This window comes from Nycticebus coucang, chromosome 8 (assembly GCF_027406575.1).
Source record: "Nycticebus coucang isolate mNycCou1 chromosome 8, mNycCou1.pri, whole genome shotgun sequence".
Classification (NCBI taxonomy): Eukaryota; Metazoa; Chordata; class Mammalia; order Primates; family Lorisidae; genus Nycticebus; species Nycticebus coucang.
The window spans coordinates 129,090,037-129,099,934 of record NC_069787.1 but is presented as its reverse complement, the minus strand read 5'-3'; the positions used below and the strand labels follow the sequence as shown (position 1 = coordinate 129,099,934).

General features: G+C 36.6%; 1 non-coding gene across 1 annotated transcript; it reads left to right on the top strand.

Annotated features, from left to right (window-relative positions):
* The first annotated feature begins 9,131 nt into the window (after positions 1–9,131).
* LOC128592816 (U6 spliceosomal RNA) lies at positions 9,132–9,238 on the top strand. The gene has a single exon (XR_008382030.1). It is a non-coding gene; the product is annotated as a U6 spliceosomal RNA (small nuclear RNA).
* The last annotated feature ends 660 nt before the right edge of the window (positions 9,239–9,898 follow it).

Sequence of the window (9,898 nt, the reverse complement as noted above, 5' to 3'; positions counted from 1 at the left end):
TGGGAGTTTATTTACCAAAGGACGTGAAAGATCTCTATAAAGAGAACTATGAAACTCTAAGAAAAGATATAGCTTAAAATGTTAACAAATGGAAAAAAATACCATGTTCATGCTGGGAAGAATCAACATTCTTAAAATGTCCATACTACCCAAAGCAATATACAATTTTAATGCAATTTATATTAAAGCTCCACTGTCATACTCTAAAGATCTTGAAAAAATAATACTTCATTTTCTATGGAATCAGAAAAAACCTCGAATAGCCAAGACATTACTCAGAAATACAAACAAAGCAGGAGTAATCACGCTACCAGACTCAGACTATACCATAAATCGATAGTGATCAAAACAGCATGGTACTGGCACAAAAATAGAGTAGATGTCTGGAACAGAATAGAGAACCAAGAGATGAATCCAGCTACTTACTGTTATTTGATCTTTGACAAGCCAATTAAAAACATTCAGTGGGGAAAAGATTCCCTACTTAACAAATGGTGCTGGGTGAACTGGCTGGCAACCTGTAGAAGACTGAAACTGGATCCACACCTTTCACCATTAACTAAGATAGACTCTCACTGGATTAAAGATTTAAACTTAAGACATGAAACTATAAAAATACTAGAAGAGAGTGCAGGGAAAACTCTTGAAGAAATCGGTCTGGGCGAGCATTTTATGAGAAGGACCTCCCGGGCAATTGAAGCAGCTTCAAAAATACACTACTGGGACCTGATCAAACTAAAAAGCTTCTTCACAACCAAGAACACAGTAAGTAAAGCAAGAAAACATCACTCAGAATAGGAGAAAATATTTGCAGGTTATGTCTCCAACAAAAGTTTAAGAACCAGAATCCACAAAAAACTCAAACGTATAAGCAAGAAAAGAACAGGTGATCCCATTGCAGGCTGGGCAAGAGACTTGAAGAGAAACTTCTCTGAAGAAGACAGATGTATGGCCTACAGATATATGAACAAATGCTCATCATCTTTAATCATCAGGGAAATGCAAATCAAAACTACTTTGAGATATCATCTAATTCCAGTGAGACTAGCCTATATCACAAAATCCCAAGACCAGAGATGTTGGCGTGGATGTGGAGAAAAGGGAACACTTTTGCACTGCTGGTGGGAATGCAAATTAATACATTCCTTTTGGAAAGATGTTTGGAGAACACTTAGAGATCTAAAAATAGATCTGCCATTCATTCCTATAATTCCTCTACTAGGTATATACCCAGAAGACCAAAAAGTCACATCATAACAAAGATATTTGTACCAGAATATTTGTTGCAACCCAATTCATAATTGCTAAGTCATGGAAAAAGCCCAATGTTCATCGATGCACGAATGGATTAATAAATTGTAGTATATGTACACTATGGAATATTATGCAGCCTTAAAGAAAGATGGAGACTTTACCTCTTTCATGTTTACATGGAAGGAGCTGGAACTTATTCTTCCTAGTAAAGTATCTCAAGAATGGAAGAAAAAGTATCCAATGTACTCAGCCTACTATGAAACTAATTTATGGCTTTCACATGAAAGCTATAACCCAGTTATAACCTAAAGATAGGGGGAATGGGGAGATTGATGGGAGTGGGGGGGAATGATGTGCAGAGGGAGGGTGGTTGGTGGGATTACACCTGCGGTGCATCTTACAAGTATACATGTGAAACTTAGTAAGTGTAGAAAAAAATGTCTTAACACAATAACTAAGAAAATGTCAGGAAGGCTATATTAACCAGTGTGATGAAAATGTGTCAAACAGTCTATAAAACTAGTGTATGGTGCCCCATGATTGCATTAAATTATACAGCTATGATTTTATAATAAAAAAACCTGTTTAATAACAGAAAAAAATAACCAAAAATTAATTCAGAAATAAATGAAATTGAAAATAGAAGAGCATTAACAAAATTGATTAAACAAAATGTTGGTTCTTCAAAAAGATAAAATTGATGAGCCATTGGAAAGATCAACCAGAAATAGAAAAGCAAAATCTTTAATAACCTTAATCAGAAATTAAAAGGGGGAAATAACAACTGAAACCATGTGGATACAAGAGATTATCTGTGACTATTACCAAAAATTCTCTGCCGAGAAATTTGACAATGTGGAAAAAATTGAACAATATCTGGAATCACACCATCTCCCTAGATTTAGTAAGGAAGGTATAGATCTTGAGAGACCAGTATCAATCACAGAGATTGTGGAAAAATAAAAAGCTTCAAAAAAAAAAAGGACCAGGTGGCTTCACATTAGAATGATCAGATCTTCAAAGATAACCTTGCGCCTATGCTGTAAATCCCATTCCAAAACATTGAGAAGGAAGGAACCTTCCCCAACATGTTCTATGATGCAAACATCACCTTGATTCCAAAGCCAAGGAAGCACCCAACCAAAAAGAACTGCAGACCAATTTCACTCATGAATATACATGTAACAGTACTCAACAAGATCTTAGCTAATAGATTGCAGCTACACATTAAAAAAATGTACATCACACTCAAGTAGGCTTCATCCAAAGGATGCCAGGTTGGTTTAATATATGCAAATCCATAAATGTGATACATCATATCAATAGAAGCAAAAACAAAGACCATATGATCCTCTCAACAGATGCAGAAAAAGCATTTGAGAAACTTCAACATCCTTTTCTAACAAGAACACTTAGGCAAATTGGCATAGGTAGCACATTTCTGTGACAAACCCACAGCTAAGATCATACTGAATTGGGTAAATGGAAAGCTTTTCCACTTACAGCTGGAACCAGACAAGGATGTCCACTATTGCCACTGTTATTCAACATTGTGCTGGAAGTTCTAGCCGATGCAATCAGGCAAGAGAAGGACATAAAGGGCATCCAAAGGGGGCAGACGAGACCAAACTCTTGCTCTTTGCTGATGACCTTATACTAAGAAAACCCTAAAGACTCAGCCACAGGTGTTGCTCTAAAGATATTTTGTTAAAGCCCATAGCAGAATGACTTTAAGCAAGGAGGATTATCCTAGATAAACTTAGTAGGTCTAATTCAATCTGTTGAAAGGCTCTAGGGGAAAATTCTACCTATAGATTATTGAGATTCTGGGGGGAAAAAAGGACATTCTACCTGTGGGACTGCAGCTTCAGCTTATGCTGGACAGTTCTAGCCTGTCTTTGAGATGATTTGTCCTATAGATTTCGAATTTCCCTACACAAGTCCACAATCACATACACCAGTGTAATACAAAAAACATATTCATATGTCTTCCTAATATGTTTGATCTGTTCGTTACCTATGTATTTATCTGTCATCATATACATTCTAAACGTTTTGATCCTGGAAAACTCTCGCAGTACTGTGGTGTCCAGCGCACTTCCTCAGAGCCACTTTGCAACTTACCCTTTTGGATTAGAGACTTAAATTTTCTTATATGTCTAGATGCTGACATTGTTAATGGAAATAGGTAACCAAGAGACTTGTCAGTGCTTTGCAAGGCATCTACCTCAAAGGATGCCATTACAGGTTCCTTAGGCAAAGAACAGGGAACTTGCTCAGGCAGAGGTGGAAAAGCTGCTTCTATCAGCAAAGAAAACTTAGAAGAATGTGGAGATCATATATACCCAGATTCACTGGCTCTGCTTATGTGTCCCCATTATAATCGTCAGGGTCCCATTCTTTCCCAAGGTACCCTCTAAGGTTGAAAAGTTGCGTTCCAACTGAGTCACTTGCTAGATGACATTCTGGGCTTTCAGAAACTCTAGCCTTCAGTTACAGGTTAAGAGTCTCTTTTGAGGCAGATGTAGAAGCTTTCAGCTTGTTTATCAGGATTTTGAACTAGGTATTTGAAACTCTGAAGCTCTGAGCATGTAATTTACTATATCTATTTTCTTCAGTGCAATTGGGAGAAACGAAATAATCCCACTATACTTTGTTAGTCTGACTAAAATGTTCTAAGGTATCAAATACATAGTATTTTCCACCTGTACAGACACATGTGGGGAACACGTGTATGGGAACACGTATGGGAAGAGTATGGTGTAACAATGGAAGGAATATTATACTGGATCAGGCTTAATTTACCCATATGGGAAAATGAAGCTGATTCTTAAATGTAATAATTCATTTGAAGGTGTGAAAGAACTCTACACATTTGAGTAGTTTTCTGAAACGTAACCCAAGGTTGGCAGGAAAAAAATGATGTCATGGGCGGCGCCTGTGGCTCAGTGAGTAGGGCTCTGGCCCCATATACCGAGGGTAGCGGGTTCAAACCCGGCCCCGGCCAAACCGCAACAAAAAAATAGCCGGGCATTGTGGCGGGCGCCTGTTGTCCCAGCTACGCGGGAGGCTGAGGCAGGAGAATCGCCTAAGCCCAAGAGCTGGAGGTTGCTGTGAGCCATGTGATGCCACGGCACTCTACCGAGGGCAGTAAAGAGAGACTCTGTCTCTATAAAAAAAAAAAAAAAAAAAATGATGTCACAATGCCTAAGCTTCTTTATATACTGTAGCAGAATATACCAGACGGATAAAGGGTGCAGAAGAAGGGAAGCCTTTAACCCAGACCCCAGCTGCAAGGGAACTGCTCTGTCACGTGGGCCACAGGATTCCACAGATGTGATGGTGTATGAAGGGTTAGCATCCTGACAAGCCTCTATAGGTGAACCATAACACAGGTCCTGAGGATGTGGGGCAAAGTCTGTCACCTTCTGAACATAACTAGTACATTTTTGAGTGACAGCTTTGGTTTGCAATTGCGCCTTGAGACTGAACGCTTCCATCTGAGTGCTGAAGAGAAGGCTGTCTTCTCTTGCTACTTCCATTTAACATATTGGAAGTTCTATCCAGAGCACATAGAGTCAGAAGAAAGAAAGGAAAGGAAAGAAACCCTAATTGTAAAGGACAAAGCAAAGTTATCTTTATTCACGGATGACATAAACATATATATTAATAAAGCTCCAAAGATTCCACAATCGTGGAGAAGCCTAGAATTAACACAGCACGGCAGCGAACTAACAAGTGAATTCAGTACTTCAGTAAAGTTTGAGAATATGAAGTCAAAACACAAAAATAAGTTGTGTTTCTAATAACAATGAAAGATCTGAAAAGGAAATACTGACAGCTATTATTTACAAAGATAATCAAAGTAATTAAGAACACAGGACTGAGTTTATTTAAAGAGGTGCAAGACTTATACAATAAAAACAAAGGACAAAAGGAAAGAAATTAAAGATCATATAAAATGTAAAAGCATCATATCTTAATGGACTGAAGTCTTGGTGGTGTTGTCAACTGTATCCAAATCAATATACAGATACAGTGAAATTTATGTTAAAATCCCAGCAAGATTTTTATAGAAAAATTCACCCTAATAGTCATATGGCTTCTTGAAATAGCGAAAACAATATTAAAAGCTTACAGCAAAGTTAGAGTTCTTACATGTCCTCATTTCAAAGCTTGTGACAAAGATACAGTAATAAAAACTTTGTGGCACTGACATAAATACAGATGGATAGACTACTCGAGTAAAATAGCTCAGTAATAAACCTCAACATATACGGGCAAATTATTTCTGAGAGGTATTCCAGGGACATTTAATGGGCAGAAGAACAGTCCTTTCAACAAATGGTGCTAGGAAAACTGGATATTAACTTGGAAAAGAATTACACTTATATTATAAACAAGTGGTGAAATTTAGCATGCACTATAAACAAAAATTAGCTTAAAATGAGTAAAAGACCTACATATAAGACATAAAACTATAAAACTCTTATAAGAAAATATAAGTAGAAGGCATACATATAGTATTGGTTTAGACTGTGATTTCTCAGTTAAAACATTAAAAATACATGGAACAAAAGAAAAAGTTTATAAATAATACTGCATCAAAATCGAAAGCACAATTTAAAAATAAGCTACAGGCTCAGAGCCCATGGCTCAGCGAGTAGGGTGCTGGCCACATACAACGAAGGTGGTGGGTTTGGACCTGGCCCGGGTCTGCTAAACAATGACAACTGCAATCAAAAAATAGCCGGGCGTAGTGGCAGGTGGCTGTGGTCCCAGCTACTCAGGAGGCTGAGGCAAGATAATCGCTTAAGTCCAAGAGTTTGAGGTTGTTGTGAGCTGTGACACCATGGCACTCTATCGAGGGCGACATCATGAGACTCTGTCTCAAAAAATGAAAATAAAAATAAGCTACAGAAAATAGAAGTAAAAATAAGCTACAGATCTGAATCAATACCTCATCAAAGACAATAGAGGTATCAAGTAGGTATGTGAAAGGATGCTCAAGGTCGTTATCATTAGAGAATTGCAAATTTAACATTAGTGAGATATTACTATACGCCTAGTAGAATAACTGCAAATTAATTTTAAAAACTGGTAGTATCAATTACAAGAGATGTTGGGAAGCAAGAGGAATTTTTTTGTTTTTTATGGTGAGAATGTGACGTGTCAATGCCTCTTTGGAAGACAATTTCAGTGTTTCTTAGAGAGCCGAACGTAGTCTTACGTAAGAACTTGTGGTCCACTGCTGTACTTGGCATTTTACACTCCTAAGCATCAACCCAATTTATCTGAAAATGGATGACACCACAAAAAGCTACACGCAAATGTTTATAGAAGCTTTATTTATAATTTGTAAAAACTAGAAACAAAGAAAATGCCATCATAGGTTAATAGATAAGTAAACGATCGTACATCCAAGCAATGGAACTTTATTCAGCAATGAAAACATATGACCTACAAAGCCAAGCATGAATGAATCTTAGATGTGTACTGCCAAGGGCAAAAGGGAACCTGGAAAGGTTACACACAAGGTGACCCCAGTTATGTTTACATTCTGGAAAAGTCAAAACTCTAGAAACACTTAAAAGTTAGTGGTTTTCGGGCATGTGGAATGGTCATGGGGGTTGGATAACTGAAGCCCAAAAATCTTTTTAGGGCAGTGAAACTCTTTTGTATGATACCGAAGGACGCAGAGCACCACTCACTTGTCAAATTCATAGAACTTTATAGACCAAAGAATAAACTTTAACCTATGTATGCACATTGAAAAACTAATTGGGGGGGTTATATGTTCCTAGTATGTAAGGAAAAACATGAAAAAAATTAAAAATAACCATATTAGACATCTTATTAAATAGGACAGGGGAAAACATTGGTAACCTAAATAACTTTAGAAGTGAGTGAATCCATACGACTAAATGGAAAATAAATAGTTCATGAGCCTTTTGGTGATTTCCCACAGGTGTGTGCTTTAACAATTAAGATACTGCTAATAAACTAGAATTGACTGGTTAAATAAATGGATTAGAGATGGTAGTTTTGTCACTGTTGAAATGGGATTTTAGAGAAAAGCAAGCAGAGGAAATCAATTGAATTATGTGTTAGTAAATTAAACTCGGAGATATGAGTATGAACTCATGTCAACCTTACTAATAATCAAGATGGTAACACATGGAGATATTTATAAGTATGTATGTTTAGTATACATACGTATGTGTCCTCACTTTGTCAGTTGTGAGGGCCAACAGCCAATGATAGCCAAAAGTAATAGACACACCTGGCTCCCGAACATTTGTTTTTAGGATCATTCTCCAATAAAGGAAAACAGAGCCCTGGGGGGCAGGGAAAGGGAAGAAAATATACAAGATGAACTGCTCAAAGCAAAGAAGCAAAAACATACATTGTTGAGAGTACAGCAAAGGGACACAGAGAAACTAAATGAAAAAGTTCTCGATAGCCAAGCTGGAATAATTCAGCAATAAAAGAAATACAGTAGCAATTAGAAAACAGAGTATAAAATATGAGGTTTGACAATTAAGTTTGTAAACTCATCCTAGGAAGAGTGCTACGTACCTCATTGCTGAATAGACCACGGTCTCCTTCAAAGCCCTCCCTTGGGAAGCTGTGCACTGATGCCAAAATGTAGTCCACCCTTCAAAGTAACTTTGGAGCTCTTTTTATAAATGACCACAAGAGCTATCATTGTATGTTGTCTGATAATAAAGTTGGCAAACTCATCCAAGAAATATTATTACATATACCTCATTCCTGAATAGCTCAAGTTATCAGACAGGCCAGGGGCAGGCTTTGAAGGTGACCATAGTGATATTCAGCAATGAGGTATGTAGCACTTTTTCTAATATGAGTTCACCAACTTAATTGTCTGAGTGCTCATAAACATCCAAGAGGTGATACTGTTAAAAAGGAATATATAAATAAGTAAAAAGTTGAAAAAAAGAGACCAATTTCTCTTGAAGAATTCCAAATAGTTTTAGTAGATAGTTTCCCTCCCCCTATCCATTCCTTAAATGTGAGCTACTTACTGTGACTTTTTTTTTATCAGTCCTGCCCATAAAGGAGCTAAAATAGCACATTTGCAGGGGCTAAACCTGACAACCACTTCCTGAACCAGGGGACTATAGTTAACATCGACGTGTTGAAAGCCTGTACCACTGACATGATATAATGAAAATGACACTTTATCTCTTTGGTCGACCTCCTGCAAACATAAAACCCGAGAAACATGATTAGAAAATTAAGGCAAATCCTAGTAAGTGGACATTTTGCAAATTATTTGATCAGCATGCTTCAAACTGTCGGGGTTAACACAAAGAAGAGAAATTGGAGAAACTGTTACAGCCAGGAGGGATGCTGGAACACAAGGGATGTGAGGTAGAGGTAAATATGAATTGTGTTGGCTTTACTTGACAATAGCATAATATAATTAGTTTATTAATCATAGCAAATATATCACAATAATGTAGGGTAATAATAGGGAAACTGGATGCTGGGTACATGGGAACTATTTGTACTAATTTTTTTTTTTGCATTTTTTTTTCTGTAAACCTAGATTTGTTTTAAAATATAAAGTTTATTAAAAACCACGAACTGGGGTTTTGAAAATGAACAGAAATAGTCATAGATAAAGGAGAAAGAAATTTCAGGTAAGAATAAAACACATGAAAATGGAGCTGGTTTGGTTTGACCCTTATGGATAGTATTCTAGGTCAGTCAGACTATGAGTTGACACTTGTGAAAATACACTCAACGTTTTAACAAAACTTTTATGTGATTCACTCTGATTACTTTTGATTTTCTTTTTGGGGGTATAATAGTTGTGTCAAATAAATAAAAATAAAAGTACCCACTTAGTGCTCGCTTCGGCAGCACATATACTAAAATTGGAACGATACAGAGAAGATTAGCATGGCCCCTGCGCAAGGATGACACGCAAATTCGTGAAGCGTTCCATATTTTAAAAAAAAAAAAAAAAAAAGTACCCACTTACAGTGTAAATAAAGTCCTTCTGAATCTGGCATCTGGGGAATTTTCATCTTCCTAAATGTATTCATCTTCTTCATACTGGGAAAATGGTCGTAGGAGTAGTTTCACAAGCTTACATCTTTTTAGCTGCTGAATACTCTACCCTTTCCTTCTTAAACTCACCCCCATTATTAAGTCCTGCCGAAAAATATCCATCTTACCATATAAATTATAGTCTCTGGATTCGCATGGCATTCAGTTATTTTTTGCTGTTATAAATCTTATATATAATATAAGATATAGACATCTTTTTACTTTTTTGCCATTTGTCTTCACTTTCTTTGAGGGCAGCAAGGCTGTCTTATTTATCGTAACCTTCATACAATTTTAATAGAAAAATGTTCAATGAGAGAAAGTAGAGAAAGAAGGATAAAAAGCAAACATGATTTAATAATATAAAAATTGCATTTTTGTTGTTTTGGGCAAAGTCTAATTCACTAAAAAAATCTAATCTGATGAGAAAAATATTAAGTAGATATTTACTCTTCATTTTGTGCTCATTTTTGAAAGGCTGTGAGTCTTCTCTTAAGATGTAATAGTATAGTCAACTGTATTTTGGAATCTCTATCACTTGATAATTCATGTAGTTTGCAAA